The sequence below is a fragment of the Lissotriton helveticus genome, chromosome 7 (genome assembly GCF_964261635.1).
Source record: "Lissotriton helveticus chromosome 7, aLisHel1.1, whole genome shotgun sequence".
NCBI lineage: Eukaryota > Metazoa > Chordata > Amphibia > Caudata > Salamandridae > Lissotriton > Lissotriton helveticus.
The window spans coordinates 827,319,326-827,338,182 of record NC_136068.1 but is presented as its reverse complement, the minus strand read 5'-3'; positions in this window follow the sequence as shown (position 1 = coordinate 827,338,182).

Sequence of the window (18,857 nt, the reverse complement as noted above, 5' to 3'; positions counted from 1 at the left end):
CGAAATGATAGAAACCAAGTCATGTTCAGGTCTCTAAGCCGGGATAGTCCCAGGATTTTTGTTATCCGGTCCCGGTATCCAATGGCTAGGATTGTTTCTTCCCTTGTCGCAGGTGTTTTGTCTGTGACATGGTTTGCCATAACGAAATATAAGGACTAGGAATAGGATTCCTGCAATCAGTCCTAAAATGAGGGGAAGTCCACCAAAAATCGAATGGACGAAATCTGGAAAAATACCCAGTATGGCTTTGAATGGTGTTAATGCCATCGAAAATACTGTCTTAAATACCTTTGAGACCCCAGTGGTATCAGAAATATTTAAGATTTCATTCAGGATTTCTGCGAAATGTATGGGGAATTAGTTGATAACAATGAATGTATCTCTGCAGTCGTCCTTGCGACTTGTAGATCATACGTTTCCTTTGATGACGTGAGCCTGGTAGGCGTCTGAAGAAGCACTGTTTTCATTCTGCTTAAAGTATCTATTCGAATAGAAGTAATTTTCAAGTTGGGCCATGCCCTTGCCTCCCTGTCTGGAAAGGAGCTGGGGAACAATGAGTGTCCACAGCACTTGACCTTCGCAGTCGTAGTTACGAGATAAGGAGTCCCGGGCATAAGACTACAACATCTGCGATCTACAATTAGAATGTAACTCCCATTGTAGAGTCTTTGAAAGAATGGTTCTATCTCTGTTGCAGGTGCGCCTTGCTGGTGACATGAAAGGTTATTTGAGTTCCCTTCACAGGCTCCATGCAAACTAATTCCGTTACACAGAAGTGTGCCGCTTAGTGACATCGCACAATTATTGCCACTAAGAAACACTTTCTGTCCTTTATTACTGACACATGCATGTGAATAGGGCAGGTTCCATGTTGTTTTAATGTACCCCTTTCCCAATTTCTCGTACATGCCAGCCTGTATATATTTTTGGCAGTATTGAAACCTGAAGGTTGATATTGAAATATTAATTCTGTAGTAGGGGATCTCTGTGTATAGTCATAATCTAGAGAATAGTCCCGCCCATGTGCGTGGACCCCGGAGCAATCAAAAATAATCTCTTACAGTGTCAAAAAATGCAGAAAATGCATAGACACTTAAGAGAGAATTTAAAGACAGATAATGCAGCCAAAAAGGCTACACTGTCCAGTACTTCAACTAGAAATTCCACCATAAAATCCACAAAACAGCAAAGCCTGTACAGATTTCCCTTGCTTAACAGCAAAATCCCTCAGAAATGATAGAGAGAAGAACCTGGACAGACAAGCCCCATAGGCTGCCATTATGTGGCTTAATTAGGATACTGTGCCTTTAAGGAACCTTCCAGAACCTTCTCTCAGTATCCCAGAATGCATAGCAGGTCCAACTTAGCCTCAGTTCTTTTTTCCGGCTCCTGCAAGCAGGACCCTGGAGCATTGAGCTCTCCCTTTTCAAGGGTTTTGTTGGTGTTTTTACACTAATTTCGATTTTTGGTGCTTTTAAAGTACTTTGGTGACTTTCTTTCTGTGTTTCTGCGCTCTTTTTTGTCCATAATGCCTGCATTATTCGACAAATGCTCTGAGTGCTCAAGAAAGAAGGCCAGGACAGACTCCCATGAGGTCTGTATTCTCTGCCTTCCCTCTTCCCACATTCCTGAGGAGTGTAGGATCTGCAGAAGCTTCTCTGGAAGGACCCTGAAGGAGAGGAAGAAGATCAGGCTTCAGGGCCTTGAGGAGAGAAAGCTGAAGGCACGAGGTGGGTCAGGAGGGGCTCCTTCTACCCATGCTGAGGCCTCTGGGGGGCTCCCCAGGGGCAGGAAGACCAGCCCTCGCCCAAGGTCTCCGTCTGGGTCAGTTGCACTGACCACGACGTCGAGGGGACGGTCAACGGCCAGTTCCAGGTCTCCCCAGGGCTCTGGGTCGAGAAAACGTCGCCCGTCGACGTCGAGGAACGTGTTCCGGCCGCCGTCGACGCCGGTGTCGATATCCTCGTCGTCGCTGTCGGCGTCGAGTGGTCGACATCGGAGGGCCCGGCGTCGGCGCTCGCCGTCGAGGCGACACCGCCGTTCGCCGTCGAGGACATCGTCGTCGAGGGGATCCTCGTCGTCGAGGTCGCCGTCGAGACGGAAGGCGTCTCCGGCGCAGAAGAGGTCGACGTCGAAGCATTCCAAAAGACCGACGTCGAGACGGTCTAGGAGATCGACGTCGAGAAGGTCAGAGAGGTCGACGTCGAGAAGGTCCAAAGTGTCGCCGTCGAAGCGATCCGAGAAGTCGACGTCGAGGCCGGCGAAGAGGTCGAGGTCGCCGTCGAGGCACCATCGCCCGTCGTCGAGGTTTCGTGGCTCGTCGATCTGGTCGGGGTCGACGTCGAGACGGAGACACGGTTCGACGTCGAGAAGTGTGATTCGGTCGACGCCGAAGGACCGTTCGACGTCGAGGGGACATCGGTCGTCGTCTGGACACCGGTCTTCAGCGTCTGGAGGTCCTAAGGACAGGCCCAGGACTGTGGGGGGCTCCCCGCTCTCTGGTAGAGGTGATGGCTCGCCGGGACCGGCGCATTCCGGGGTGGATACTCCGATGAAGCCGTCTACACCTCCTCCGCGGCCTGCTGTGCCGAAGGGTCCTCCTCCGAAGGCCCCTACCCCGCCTCCGAAGCCGGCTCCGCGGGACCCGCGTCCGGTTGCTCCTCCACCCCCGATCCCACCGAGGGAGGTGTCGATGCCTAAGTTCCCGACGCCTCCGAAGAAGACTCCTAAGAAGCCTGGAGCTCCTGACCCTGGGAGGCCGAAGGAGCGTCCGAGGCCCAAGAGGTCGAGGTCTCGCTCGGGGAGACGGGACAAATCGAGGAGTGGCCGCGGATCTTCATCACGATCCAGGCATCATCACAAGAGACGTCGGTCCAGGTCACGTTCTCCATCTGGGACCCGTTCCTACTCGCCCACGCTGTCCGATTCGCCGGAGACTAGGGTGTCTCCGATAGACGATATAAGCACGTTTCAGGAGGTTCTCCTGCGTGGTGCGGCGAAGTTGGGCATTGAGGTTGAAGCACCTACGGCTTCTACCTCGGTGATATTTGAGACTTTACACAAAAGGCACTTGTCTCGCCCCCTGTTACCTCTGGTGCCGGGACTCCTTGAGCCCGCCGAACAGCTATTCCTGACGCCGGCGACGGTGAAATCTGTGCCTTCCAGGATCCTAAAGAAGTACAGGGCTCCGGACTCAGACCCAGCCTTCTTGAGGAAGGACCCGGTACCGGATTCAGTCATCGTGACTGCTGCTCGGAAGCTTCATGCCACCTCCCCTGCGTCCACGGTGCCTCCGGACAAGGAGAGCCGGTGGATCGATTCTGCTGGTCGCAAGGCGTGTGGGACATCCGCCTCATCCATGAAGGCCGCCAGTGACTCGGCGTTGCTGGGACGTTACGACCGGTCCCTGTGGGACTCGATGGAGCAGTTCGCAGACCTCGTCCCTCGGGACCGCAAGGAGGACTTTGTGGAGATCGTCAAGGAGGGGATGCTGGTCTCTAATCAGGCCATCGGCGCCGCAGCGGACATATCATTGCTGTCCGCGCACGGATATTGCCACGGGATTCACCAGAGACGCCACGCTTGGCTCAGGTTGACGTCCTTGAAACCGGAAGCACAGCAACGCGTGGCGAATCTCCCGTTTTCCGGAGATACCCTCTTCGGGAAACACGCGGATGATGAGATGGCCAGGATGAAGGCCGAAGCGGAGACCCTGACGGCAGTGGGCTTGGAGAAGCCCAAGGAAAAGAAACCCTTCCGACAGTACCAACGTCGGTTTGGGTCGCAGGGTCGTGGAAGGGGGCAGTCTGCTGGACAACATCAACAGCAGCAGCAGCAGCAGCCGTACAGGCGGCCCTTCCAGAAGCGACAGGGTGGTAGAGGTCGTCAACAGTCCTCTACCGCGACCAAGGGCCCGGCCGGGTCCCGTCCCTGAGCTGTTACTTCCCCCTCGTCCGTTACCCGCTCCGGTGGGGGGAAGCGTTCAATTTTTTCTGGCAGAGTGGAGAAAAATTACTCAGGACAAGTGGGTGCTGAATATTGTTTGCAATGGATACAGTCTACGTTTCACCAGCCCTCCTCCATCGATTCCTCCCGTCAGCTCGCAGTATCAACTGCGCGAGCTTCAGGCGGAGGCGGACATTCTGCTAAGGAAAAGGGCGATCGAAGACGTACCTCTGTCTCAAAGAGGAAGAGGTCTTTACTCTCGGTTCTTTCTTGTCCGCAAGAAGGACAAGAACGAGTTCAGGCCCATTCTGGATTTGCGGCAGGCAAACAAGTGGATTCGCAGAGAAAAGTTTCGCATGCTGTCGTTGCATCAGATCTACCCTCAGCTGCAACGAGGAGATTGGATGTGTGCCATAGATCTACAGGACGCATACTTCCACGTGCCCATTGCATGCAAACACAGGAAATTTCTGCGCTTTCAAGTCGGCACCAATCACTATCAGTACACGGTGCTACCCTTCGGACTGAAGTCGGCACCCAGGACATTCTCAAAATGTATGGCAGTGGTAGCGGCGCACCTGAGGAAGAACAAGGTGTTTGTCTACCCGTACCTGGACGATTGGTTGATCAAAGCCTCCTCCTTCTCGGAAGCTCAAGCACACTTCCAGAAGACGTGCGTTCTCTTGAACAAGCTGGGGTTGCACATCAACATGTCCAAGTCGGTCCCGATTCCGGTGCAGTGCATTCAGTACTTGGGGGCCTCCATCAATACGCTGTCAGCAAGCGTGTCTCCTTCGGAAGAGCGACGTTTATCACTCGTTCGGAAGGCTCAGGCTCTCATGAGAACTCCGTCTACGACTGTGAGGACGGTGTCTTCTCTACTGGGATCGATGGCCTCTTGCATCTTTCTCACTCCTCACGCACGGCTACGGATGAGACCTCTGCAGGAGTGCTTGGAGGATCAGTGGGACCAGAGGAGAGGTTCTTGGGATGACAGGATACGACTGTCTCTACATGCTCTTCAGTCTCTAAAGTGGTGGTGCTTGAAGGAGAATCTCCTCAGAGGCGTTCCCTTCCACAAGGACATTCCCACACAGACCATCGTGACGGATGCGTCTCTCCTGGGTTGGGGGGCGCATTCCGGAGACCTGCAGATTCAAGGGACGTGGTCCTCGGCGGAGTCCACGTACCACATCAATTTCCTGGAACTGAGAGCTGTCCACTTGGCACTGAAGGCCTTTCATCCGTCCTTTCAGACCAACTCTCTGCTTGTTCAGACGGACAACACCACCACGATGTATTACCTCAACAAGCAGGGGGGCTCGAGATCGCGCACTCTGTCGCAGGAGGCGCAGGCGATCTGGCACTGGCTTCTGGCTCGAGGACTGTCGATTACGGCCACCCATCTGCCAGGTGTGCAGAATGTTCAGGCAGACGAACTGAGCAGAATCGTGCAGGAAGACCACGAATGGGTCATAAACGACGAAGTACTAGGAGAAGTCTTCGCAAGGTGGGGAACTCCAGACGTAGATCTGTTTGCCACCGCCGAAAACAGCAAATGCCGAGGCTTCGCCTCCAGGTACTACCAGCCGGGGACGCTGGGGAACGCGTTATGGATCAACTGGTCGAACAGCTTTCTGTACGCTTTTCCACCAATTCCCCTGATTCCGGCGGTTCTCATCAAGCTGTCTCAATCCAGGGCGAGGATGATTCTGATTGCCCCGGAATGGCCCAGACAGTGGTGGTTCACGGACCTACTTCACCGATCTCTCCTTCCTCACATGAAGCTGCCGTGCAGGCCGGACCTTCTCACGAAGTTCGGGGGGCGGATGGTGCACCCCAACCTCTCGTCTTTGAGTTTGGCGGCATGGCTCCTGAAATAGTGCAATATGGCCATCTGAATCTCCCAGAGGATTGTATGGGCATACTGAAGGAGGCTAAGCGACCTTCCACTAGGACTTCCTATGCTTACAAGTGGAAGAGGTTTTGCATCTGGTGCAAGTCTAAGAACTATGACCCTACGTCATGCAAGGAAGATGTCATCCTTCCATATCTGCTTCATCTAGCGCAGTCGGGCCTTAATGTCCATTCCATTAAGGTTCATCTGGCTGCTTTGACTGCCTACAGGAAAGGCCCTTCACAGACTTCCTTTTTCCAGATCCCTGTGATCAAAGATTTTTTGGAAGGCTTGAAGAAAGTGTTCCCTCCTGTCAGGCTTCCTTCGCCTTCATGGGACTTGAATGTGGTGCTGTCCAGATTGATGAAGGAGCCTTTTGAACCCATTCATAAGGCTTCGTTGCAGCACCTGTCCTGGAAGGCGGCGTTCCTCGTGGCCATTACATCGGCCCGCAGGGTGAGTGAGATTCAGGCTTTGTGTTGCCAAGAACCTTATACTGTATTTCATAATGCTAAAGTTGTTATGCGTACTCACCCTAAGTTTCTTCCCAAGGTTGTTTCTGATTTTCATATCAATCAGACTATCACTTTGCCTACGTTCTTTCAGAATCCTTCATCTCCGGCGGAAAGGTCTTTACATTCCCTGGATGTGCGGAGGGTGCTGAAGTTTTATCTTGATAAGACTACAGATATTCGTAGGTCAGACCAATTGTTCGTCAATTATGGCTCAGTCAGGACAGGTCTTGCTACCTCTAAACAGTCCATCTCGAGGTGGATTGTGTCCTGCATACAGTTGTGTTACTACAAAGCTAATAAGACCTTAGGAGGTAAGCCTAAGGCTCATTCCACCAGGGGCAAGGCTGCTACGACAGCTATGCTCCGTAATGTTCCTATTGCAGAGATCTGCAAGGCGGCCACTTGGAAGTCGGTCCATACCTTTGCTAAGCATTACTGCCTGGACTCTGATGCCAGGGCAGACGCTCAGGTTGGGCAGGCTTCGCTGCGGAATCTGTTCGCACAGTAGTGGCGTTATTTTATTCTCCACCGCCGCTTGGTGTGGGGATGGGCTTGCCATTCTATTCACTAGATTATGACTATACACAGAGATCCCCTACTACAGAAGGAGTAGTTTCTGTCCTGTAACTCCAGTTCTGTAGTAGGGGTATCTCTGTTATAGTCATAAGCGCCCTCCCGCCTCCCCGGTGGAGTGTTGTTCATGATCATAATGCTACAGGTCTGGCGTTTTCTGCGCCTTCAAAAAGAACTGAGGCTAAGTTGGACCTGCTATGCATTCTGGGATACTGAGAGAAGGTTCTGGAAGGTTCCTTAAAGGCACAGTATCCTAATTAAGCCACATAATGGCAGCCTATGGGGCTTGTCTGTCCAGGTTCTTCTCTCTATCATTCCTGAGGGATTTTGCTGTTAAGCAAGGGAAATCTGTACAGGCTTTGCTGTTTTGTGGATTTTATGGGGGAATTTCTAGTTGAAGTACTGGACAGTGTAGCCTTTTTGGCTGCATTATCTGTCTTTAAATTCTCTCTTAAGTGTCTATGCATTTTCTGCATTTTTTGACACTGTAAGAGATTATTTTTGATTGCTCCGGGGTCCACGCACATGGGCGGGACTATTCTCTAGATTATGACTATAACAGAGATACCCCTACTACAGAACTGGAGTTACAGGACAGAAACTACTCCTTATCCCATGTATTATCCATTCACTGACAGGTCGTTCTGACATTGTCACTGGTAATCTCTCAAGTTTCTCAATGCTCAGGATTGTATAATCAGCACCCTTCTGGGCCATACTGATTTGTCTATCAGTAAGGTTAAAGATATGGAATAGTGACGTTGTGTTGATTAAACGCCAAGGCACATAGCCTGAACGCAGATTTTGTAACGTCCAGCCAAGCTGTACAATAGAACGCAATTGAGACTGACCGTGTTGTAACAACAGTAAGTCCTGCGATAATATGTCGATTGCTGAAGACACAATGCTGTCCAAAGAAAAAATTCTGGAGGACAGAGTCATTAACCCATTGTCCACTACAGAAAGTGATTTTTCCAAATTAATACGGTCAATTTCCCGTATTCTCTCTGCTGTTTCAATTTGAGTAACCTTCCAGGCCTCATTGTATGCTGCATATACAGAGGCTGCTATGAAACGCTTTTGACGCTGTTTGCGCGGTCCCATAATGAAATCACGCAAGTCAGCACCATCAGTAAGTAAAGTTAGGTGTTGCTTAATTTCTGCCAGTGTGGAAGTTTGTAGCCACTGAAGGCATAATTTCCCCACACTGTAGGTGGTTATTATCCCTGGGTGTTGTCTTTGAGGATATCTAGGGTCTGGCCTGGTCATTTTGAACCCCTGTGTTTTGTTCAGGAATCTGTTTTGACAGTTATTAGTATCTGTGGGCCAGATCAACCACTATTTCCAATCTGGATGTGTTCTGTTTTGGTTTAATACATAATTTACGTCTATCTCTTCATCTGTAGAGCTATTGCTGTTCATTGTTGGTTTTGGAATAGACGGTTTATTTAAGTCTTTGATTTTGGCTAAGCCAAGACAGGTGGTTTGTTGAACAGTGTCATTTAAAAATATAATTTGTTCTGGGATCATGCAGGCTCTAAACAAAGATTCTATACCCTGTACTTGCCATTCTTTTGTGCCCCAAACACTTTTCAATTCAACATTTTTGTCCCAATAATCAAAACCAAAAGTATTCATTTGTTCGAAGAATGAGTCTGAATATATCAATTTTGTGTTTGTTATCATGGTCTTTGTCCCTGTCTTATTTGACAATTTGAAATAAAATGTTTCAGCATTACTTGTGTTAAATCCTGAAAAGTATGAATATTTGTCATAAACGGTTCTTGAGCTTCCTTTTGGAGGGGTTGCACAATGTTCCCATTGATTATAATTTAAAACATTTCTAGGTTGTGCAGATTTATGTAAAAAATGGTTACCATAGTGGTTGTAGCAATACATACTATCATAATTTGTAGAACCCTGCAAATAATCATGTTTGGTAAATTTAGCAGACATTACTAAGTCAGACATCATATTATTAATGCTTTCGAAGTCCCAATCATCAGCAAATGAGTTTGGTTTTACAAAGTCACTCAATGAGATCTTAATTTGGTGTGGATATTTCAGGATTTCAACCGGACCATAGATTTCGTAGTCAGTGTTGTCCCATGCTACCCCACCCGGTATAGGGTTGGCTGTGAAGTTGACTGAAGAAAGTTCTCTTTTCTCGACGTGTGAAGATGTGTGTGGTTTGAGGATCAAGTTGATTTTCTGACTTGCTGTGTCCATTTTAGCATATTTTCCCTCAATGAAGCGTCCCAAAGTTAGTATCATGATGAGCCAAAGTATGAGGATAAATGCACCAAAACCCACCCAAAATTCAATCCATGGAGAAATTAGATATGTTTCTTTCAATTGTTTCAAAAGTTCTTTAGCTTTATCTTTAAAGGTTTTTGATGATGGCTGTGTCTTTGATTCACTGAAGCCTTCAGAGGAATCATCGAAGTTTATGAAGTAGCCGGATGCAGTTCTGTCAATTGTTCCAATTGCTTCAGGATTACTGTTTCTTGCATATTCGTTTGGTACTTCATTGTAGGTTGGTGTGTCTCTGCTAAAAGTTTTTATTTGGGTTTTCAGAGGTCTAAGTTCCATTGCATTGTTGCATAGTCCATGTTGTTCTTCTGTAGGCGTTTCGAATGTGATGAGCCTCTTAGTTAGGACCTCTGTACTGGTAGCAAACCTTGGTGTTCTGCTACTTATTGGGAGTCCACTTGGCCTACTGTTTGTTATCGGCCACATGATTGTGGTTTTACCAGGTCGATGGATACAACTCGGTTCTCCTTTTTACCAGCAAGTGGCGGTAGTACAACTGATCTTGTCCCGTTGACAGACAAGACAGGAACTGCTTTTCTGTAAGAAGGCCCAAATTCCTTCTTTACCGCGATCTTTTCTCTGACTAGATCCCCGACTTTTGGAATCCAGACAGGTCTTGCTGGGACAGGTGGTGGTTCTTCAGTGGTTGTTGGCTGCTGTTTCAACTTTATGTTGCTCAGGTCTTTTCTTGTTTTGTTTAAGTCCTGCAAAATAGCCAAACAGTCTTTGATATCAAAGCTTTTTTCTTTCACCACTGAAGTCTGACTATCAAGGTCAGAGATCAACATCCTAGTTCCAAATAATAATTCGTACGGACTGAATCCCTTCAGAGAATTTCTTGGCAAGTTATTTAGACTACGTTGGACACTTATTAGATGTTTGACCCACCCAGCTCCCGAACCTAATATCCTTTCCGTTATAGATTGCTTTATGCCTTGGTTTTTTCTTTACACCATCCCGTATCCCTCAGGAAGGAAGTGAGAAGATTCCCGCTGTGCTATGCTCATTTGGCCACGTTTCCCCTCAGGCTGGAGGGCTAGAGTGAAAACAATGGTCAGACGTAGCATGCTCTTAGCGTATATGCCATTTAGACTCGCAAATCTCTGTATAACAGTCCAGACGTCAGCCGAGTGCTGGTGATCTACATTATAAGTGGAAACTAGCCTTTATATGTTAATCGCAAGCCTTGCTTTTTACTGTTGATTTTTCCTGGAGTGAAACGACACGGTATTACACCGTTTCTCTCACCACTGCGATTCCTGTTGCAGTTTGGGCAGTTTTTTACAAACATGGTATGATGCAGGCTCATGCCTGGCCACCAGTACCTTGATTGTAATTCTTTCAGAGAATCTTTTAGTTTGAGGTGTCTGAGACCCTCGCCCATATGTGCGTCTGCGATTAACAAGTTTCTCCTGTCCATGTTTGGAATCACTCTATCCCCCACTCCAGGGATTCGAGCAAAAGGGACGGAGTTTGCATCGATTATGTATGTATAATTGAGTGGATAGTTGATCGGTAGCGCTGAGCAGTCGCCTTTTGATGACGTTTTCACCGCCAGCACTGTTTCACCGTCAATGTATTTTAATGTACGCTTTTTTCGAACTACGGGAGCCGATTTAGTGGCTGCCGCTGTGGCTGTTTCAGCCAATGAATTCCCTGCAACGTGAACGCCATCACGTTGATGACTCAGTGAGTGTGTCACGTGAGTCTTTGGTAGTTCTTTTTGTAAAAGAGCTATTTGTTCCCAAAGCAGTTTCTGCTTTATTGTTGCATCTGTGTCATCTTTGTAACCGTTTTGAATCCATGTCTGCCAATCCTTGTTATATGATTTGACGCAGTAATATGAATCAGACACTATAAGTGTCGGGAATTCGCGATCCGCATTATCTAGCGCCATTTTCAATGCTGTTATTTCAGTCTGTTGTTCTGAATTAGTTTCAACTGAGTGTGTTTTTGTTAATAGAGGTCTTAGTTTACCTCCGCGCCACACTTCTTTTGTAATCCCACATGTGGGGTTGTATGCTTGTTCTCCCCAAACGGGAGGTTGAGCATGTCCGTCTGTATAAATTACACAGGCGTAATGTCGTAAAGGCAGAATGTCGATTGGCAGAGGGAATATTCTTTCATATTCTAGATTTTTCAACTCTTCTAGTTCTGGATCAAGGTAATAGTATACTTTGTCCGTTGTGATTAAATTCACCCATTGTATCCACTTTGGATTCAATGTTGTTGTTGGTAAATTACACGGTGTTGTTAGTGCCTCAAAGGCTGATTCTGCTGTTCTAACTGTGATGTGTCTACCGTCCGCTTGATCTTTTTCTCTAGCTATTGCGGTTTGAACTGCATGAACAATCTTTTTCTGTACTGCTGAACTTCTTTTCAGCTTCTGTGTACAAGTGTGATTTGAATGCAATTGGTACCTTTTCTCCCTCATTAGAGGTCAGGTATGTGAATCCGCATCTTCCTGGGATGACTCGAATCACAAGATTGCGTGTGTTATCACGTGTTTCTAATTTTGTTTTGATTAACATGTCTGTTTGTAAGGATCTCAGAATTTCTGTGTGTATTTGAGTCCAATTGGTTCTTTTAAAATCTGGTTTTATTAGATCATAAAGGGGTTTGACCCTTTCTGCGTAATTTTTAATGTATGTTCTTCCGAAATTTAGGAAGCCTAGAATTGACTGTAGGTTTTTTAGTGTTCATAGTGTTTTTTAGGCACATTTCTCTAGGAAATTGTCAGCCAGGCTTTTGCCTTCACTTGATAATTCATATCCTAAGAACAGGACTGTCAGATGGGCAATTCTGGATTTTTTAAAATTGAATTTGTAACCCTCTGCTGCGAACCCAAGTATTATGGTGTTCACTCTCTTCAAGTGAGTATCCAAGTCATCATCTGTTAAGTATATGTCGTCGACATAAGATAATGCTTCATCATCATATATTTGTAATAATTCTGTTACTCTCGCTGAGAATACTCCCGGGCTATTCTTGTACCCCTGGGCTAACCGACAGAATTGTGCCATTTATTGAGAACGCAGACAAATATCTGCTCTCTGGTGCTATGTTTTGACAAAAGAATCCATTAGAGATGTCTAATGTTGTTTTGTATTTTTTGCGCACTATGTTATTCATTAGTGCAGCACTATGCGAATTTTGCACTGCAAAAGTTTTGCAACATGAGTTAAGGTGTCGGTAATCCAAAACTAGACGGTATGAATTGTCTGGTTTGGAGACCGGAAACAAAGGGTTGTTCATTTGTGAGGTGCAAGTTTCAATCACCCCCTGGTATTCTAGCTGATCTAGTATTTCTTTTACCTGTTTTTTAGCTTCTTGCTTAATTGGGTACTGCCTTTGTGCAGTAGGTTGTGATTTTAACTGGATTTTGTGAGGAGGAGAGTCCTCATCCCGTCCTACATGATTTTTATATAAAGCAGGAGCTTGAGCCACTGCCCACTTTCTAGCAAGTGTGTATTTTTTATGAATTGGGATATGATTTGAGAAGGCAGGCATAATTATTTCTTCGCCATGAGGGCACTCCCTGACAAACTCTGGTGGCCAGTCTTTTTCAGCTAGAAGGATGTCATAGCCCTTGGAGAGATTATCCCAAAATAGTCCCCTTATTTTTCTAGTCTTATCCCCCTCTATACGTAATGTTATTTCGTATATTTTGTGAGGTTTGCTAACTCTGGTGTCTGCAGTTTCCACTTGAAGATATTCATTCGTGTCCACTGTCTCCAGATGATTCATAAGGACTTTGCGAGCTATGCTCACTTCTGCTGCGCTGTCTAGCATTGTCTGAGCCCATTCTCCGTTTTTCAGTTGTGTCCTCAGTATTCTCGGCATTGTTAACTACCTTGATACTGGCTACCTTCTTTTTTGGAAATTGTAATTTCTTTTTTAGATGAGCAGGTTCCTTGTCTTTGGACTTGGCGTGCTCTTCTCTTTGTTCTGATCGTCCTCTTCTTTCCGATTTCTGCGAGGAAGTCTGAAAAGATTGAGAGGGACGTGTATCAATGTCTTGATATCTATCAGGCTTCTTTATATTATCCCTATTTCTAAGGTTATATCTTTTCCCAGAGGGGTCACTCTGAGGTGACCTGTGTCTTTGGTTCGGAGATTTCTCCCTTCGCCTAGGAGACCTTCCTCTGGACTGGAATTTCTTTTCTTTAGGATTGGATTGTTTGTTTCCATCCCAGTTCTTTTTCTGTGATGTTGAATTATTATTAAAAAATATTTTTTCAGGACTTTCAATCAGTTGTGGTTTTACTGGTATTCCACCTAAACTATCTCTACCTAGTTCCTCATAGGATTTTTCTATGATTCTGGCAATTTCAGCTGGTTGGTCTGCTATATCTGTCTCCTTTAACCTCTGGCGGATCGCCACATTTGCTGCTTCACCCTTTATGTTGGCTAATAATATAGCCGAGACCTGCTTGAAGTCTTTCAGTAATTTCATACCAAGAGTTAAAGCGGGTTCTGGACCATATTCGTCTTGAATTTGTTTTAGCACATCTGGTATTACCGAAATGGATGGAACACCGTGCGTTTTTGTGTAAATGGAAGCAAAGACTGTACCCCAAGTGTCACAGTCCTCAATGTGTGGAGCGATTCCCATTGGAAGACAGATAGTCAGAATCCTGTGTTTTTCTAATGGGGTGGTGTCTGGAAACACCGCCTCTATTTGGGTGATTTTCTGTGCCAACCAGAATGGTATTTGTTCCCGTTTAGCCGGTACTTTACCTAGGCAGGACTGTATGTTCTGTGGTGTAATTTTATTTGTGTTCCCCTGGTGAGGGGTCAGCTGTGGAATTTTAATTGCTGGTTGAATTGTTGAAGTCCGCATCACATACTGGACTAATTGTCTATGTACTTTTATTAGTTGTTTTAGCTGTGTTAAAAGCTCTGGTGCAGGCATTCTTTCGATGTCTGGATGTGGTGTGTAACCGGCTAGGACCGGCCACGTTGCTCCTGGTCTACCTAAAGGACCGAGCCTGGTGATGTGATTATTATGTTTTAGGGCGCCATCAAATAAGAGCAAATGCTCTTGAAATTTGAGTGGTACTTCCACCTCCTCGAAAGGAGTGTACATTTCAGGAGGTTCCTCTATCTTGTAATAGTGGAAGTACTTTGTTACAGCATTTGCTGCTGGAAAATGTATCCATGAATAGTATACCTCTGTCTGCCGATATTCGTGTGCCTCAATTACGAATATGACTGTGCCACCTCTAGGTGTCAGTCCATTTTCTATAAGTTTTAAGGTTATAGATTTCCTTTTGATGACCGGGATGAGTATTATATCCGGGTCCGCGTCTTGCATAGTAGCATCAGCTGCTGCGAGTTCAGTTGCTATTCTAACTGTCTCTCTTTCTTCATCACTGTCCATTTTACCGACAGGATGGTTATTTTTTTGTTTGCAGATCAGGTTTCTTATGGAAACAAAGATTAGATGCACAATATTTTGGAACAGTGTATCCTTCAACGTTGACTATACCAAGAACCATACATAGGAGTTCCCTCCTGCGAGGTTTTGGAGGATATTACCTTTTACCCACTCCAGACGTCTTTGGAGTATTATGGGAGAAAGGGGTCTGAGTGAGAAAGCACGACTGAGTTACTCTAAATGTCTTACATTAGTTTTATCGCCCTTTCCAAACGCGTTGGGCGCCATGTAGTGTAGTTCCTATCATCCCAATAGGCTCTGCGGATTGGAATAATACCTTCAATAGTATAGGCCTAGACCAGACGTTAACTAGGTCTACTACTGTCGATATTAGACTTAAAGTTTTGGGTTTGCCAGCTTAGCTCAGAGTTCACTAGAAACTTTCTCGAATGTTCAGGAAAGAATTAACTCCCCTGATTTAGACAAGAAGGGATTTAGTTTCTGACAACCATAGAACATGACAACTTTGCTCTCCCCTAATCAAGAGTGTATCTCGAGAGTCGTGTGAACAAAAGGCAATTTATTTTACTCAGTCAGTACGTGCATTCTTAGTCTCATCAGATTGTAGAGAAAAGGAAGAGACGGGCGTGTTCAATAAAAGATGTTATTTATTGATCAGTCTCTTTTCTCATACAAGAGAAATGGATCGATATTATTGCAATACTTATAGTTAAGTAAAGTGCATACTTTAAAAGCAGAAGTATAAAATAATACTGTAAAAACATTGATATGGTTTCTAAGCCATATGAAGGTTTAAAATGATTAAAATATATTACATACACATATACATTTGACTAAACGTACTCAACTGGTGTTTCTAAATACGCCTACCCCGTGTACCTGACCTAAGCCTAATGCGTGGGCGGGAATAGAAAGTTACAGTTTAAGTTAAGTTTGTTTTTGCCAAGTGACTGACTAAAGAATTCTCTGTGAGGGGTTATTCAGTTCTGTACCTGGAAGTTAGGATGAATGAGGGATGGTATCTCTCTCTCTGGTCTCGATATTCCAGGCTGCCTGCGAGGGCTACCCGGAAGCGCCGGTGCTGGATCTCTCGGCAGGAGAAAGCAGCGCGTCTCGTTCTCAGCGCGTCAGGAAAGCGGGGCTGCGCCAGCGGGGTCTGCTCTGCTCTGGGCTTCGGCAAGTATGGCTGCTCCGTCTCATCACCACCGCGTGTGTTTGCATAGCGCAATATCGGTAATATTTATACCTTTAAGGTGCCGAGATTGACGTAAGGATGGACATAGATACGTCAATAAGGATGTCATACGACTTGCTCGTTAGCACATTCTTTTGCTGAAGTTCTCGGTGAAATCAAAACAATGGCCGCAGGGTTTTTCCCAGGTTGTCATAGGTTTGATTTGTTATGAGAACTCCGTATGCCTTATCAGGGGCTGGAGGAATATCGCTTGTCTAATTAGATCGCAAGCGTTATGACCTAATCAGATAACACGTTCCTGTGCCGTAGTGTGGCTTCGTCAGATAACGGTATCTGCATCATGGGGGTTTGCTGCCTCATGGGCTGACTGCTAGTTAACTTGTTGGTTTGTTAACCAGAATAGGGTCAGGAATAGGGGGATCGATTCAGAACCTATAGGAATACATCACAGCTTAATGCCTAAACAGCGACGAGGATCAAGCAGTTTGACATGAAGCTGTTTGGGTGAAAATGAATCACTTATACGACTCATAACGGTCGTGTAGATGATTAGCCAAACAGCCTGCACGTCCTTACTCGAGGTACGAAGGTGGCTCTTGTTTGCTTTGGTTTCAGGTGGGAGAAACAGTACTACGAGACTTGTGTGTTGTAAGCCAACAAACAGTATCTAATTTTATGGCTTGTAAAAAAAAAAAAAATGCGTGCGCCGGGAAAGGAAGGCAGAAGGCAGAGAAGGGGAGGGGGGAGTAAAAAAAAAAAATGCGTGCGCCGGGAAAGGAAGGCAGAAGGCAGAGAAGGGGAGGGGGGAGGAGAAATGCGACACGGCGGGCAGGGGAGCGGCGAAAATGACTAATTAGGGGAGGAGAAGCCGAGAAGCCGCAGAGCGCACGCTGGGCGAAGCCCTTTGATGTGCTCTGCGGCAAATGGAGGGAGGCTGATGCGCGTTCATGTTTGAACACGTGGTTCACATGAACTTCATGAAAACGCCAGCAAAAAGCTGGTGGTTTCATGATGTTTTTGCCGCTTGAATTCTCGCTCCGCTCGATGCGCATGCGCGCATCGATAGGTCGCGAGACCTAAAAACAATGTCGGCCTGACATGTCTACAAAGTATAGCCCAATCACCCTGTCGTAGGCACGGTGCTAGAGAAACATGTCAACCAAGCACTGTCTACATTCCTTGAAGAAATCATGTACTGCACACTTCTCAGGTGGCATTCCGTACGTAACATAGTACAGAAACTGCCCTCCTCGCAGTAACAGAGGAATTAACAATGCTGCTGGGCCAGGGAGGAACAGCTGCTTTCATCCTCCGGGACCTAAGTGCAGCGTTCGACACAATTGGTCATGAGACACTTATTTACAGAATGGGTGAAGCTGGAATAAAGAGGTCCACTCTTAATTGGCTCACCTCGTTTATGAAGGACAGATCTTTCCAAATTTGTGATAATTCATGCTGCTCTGATGGCCTTCACTTGAAGTGTGGGGTCCCGCAGGGTTCGTCCATCGGGCCCGCACCTTTTAACCTGTTCATGCGCCCATTGGCAGATATTGATAAGGAGTTTGGGCTGTCAATATTATCACATGCTGACAACACACAATTAGCCGTCTCCCTCGCTTTGAAAAGGCTCACAGTCCCATCAGCTGTCTCCCTGCTTGGATAAAGTATCCAAGTGGATGGCAAACTGCTGCCTTAATCCTTTCGGCGCTCATGAAGAGCTCAGCTCGTCATGAGGCACAGTGGAGCTGTGCTCATGACGAGCTGAGCTTGTCATAACCGCCGCGGAACGCCCACGCGGGGATATTTCCCCTCCTGTGCGGGGCGTTCCATTGAGTGGGCAGAGTCGTGATGAGCTCAGCTCGTCATGAGCACAACTCCGCTGTGCAGCGTGTCGAGCTAAGCTCGTCATGAACACCACGGCGCCGCGCACGCCCCCTCCCCCTGCACCGCGGGGGAATTAGCCCCTCGGGGAATGGGTTAACTGAAAGGGGAAAATAACAGCTGATTATTCTGGGAAACTGACCTGACCCCCAACAACCTATGGCTGGATTGCCTAATCAATCCACCCTTTGCCTCCTCCCCTATCAAAAGCCTTGGAATATGACCAGACAATTCTTATTCCATTGATAAAGAGGCCAAAAAACTTGCATCAACTTGTTTTGGCACTCTCTGAACACTTCGTGAAATCCTAGACATTATCCCAAGTGTGTCCAGGAGAACTGTGATAAATCCCTTGTTCTCTCCCAGATGGATTACAGGAACTCTTTGTACATAGGCTCCCCCGAATATGTCATCAAAAGGCTTCAATCTGTCCAAAATGCAGCAGCAAGGATCCATTACAAGGTCCCAACATTTGCCTCAGCAAACAGTGCTCTAGCTTCTCTGCACTGACTCTCCATTGAGGCAAGGATACATTTTAAAATACTCTGTCTGGCACATAAAGGGCCGAATACTAGGACCCACTATGATAAGGGCACTCTTGACTGCCTACTCCCCAAGTAGGGCTTTACGATCCTCTACTGGTCAATTCTTGAAGGTGCCTAGAATTTACTTTAGAAATCCACATAGTATAGCGTATTATTATTACGTTTTATATACTGCAACAAAAGCTTGTGCCCAATATAGTCCCCAAATACACAGGTTTATATAAAAATTGGGGATCAGGAATTGGGATAACTTAAAAATGTGTCAAATGGTTGCCTGTTACACTTACATCTATGACATGGGAGAACAGGCTAATTTTTACATGGTAAAATAGGTGTCTTTGAATGTGTGACGTGCCCTTCAGGGTGTACATATTACTAGGCAAATTTGCCTGAAAGTAATCACCTAGACTCAGACTATCTGACTTTTGTGAGTCGGTGGGTAAAAGTTTTTATGCAGTATCAAAACAGAAATAAACTAAAAATGCAAAACAATAAAAATACCTAAACAAATTAGAATAAAAGAGTAAAATGTAAAAGATAAAATAGCACAAAAGTGACAAAAATCTAATATGAGGAACAAGAGATATATATA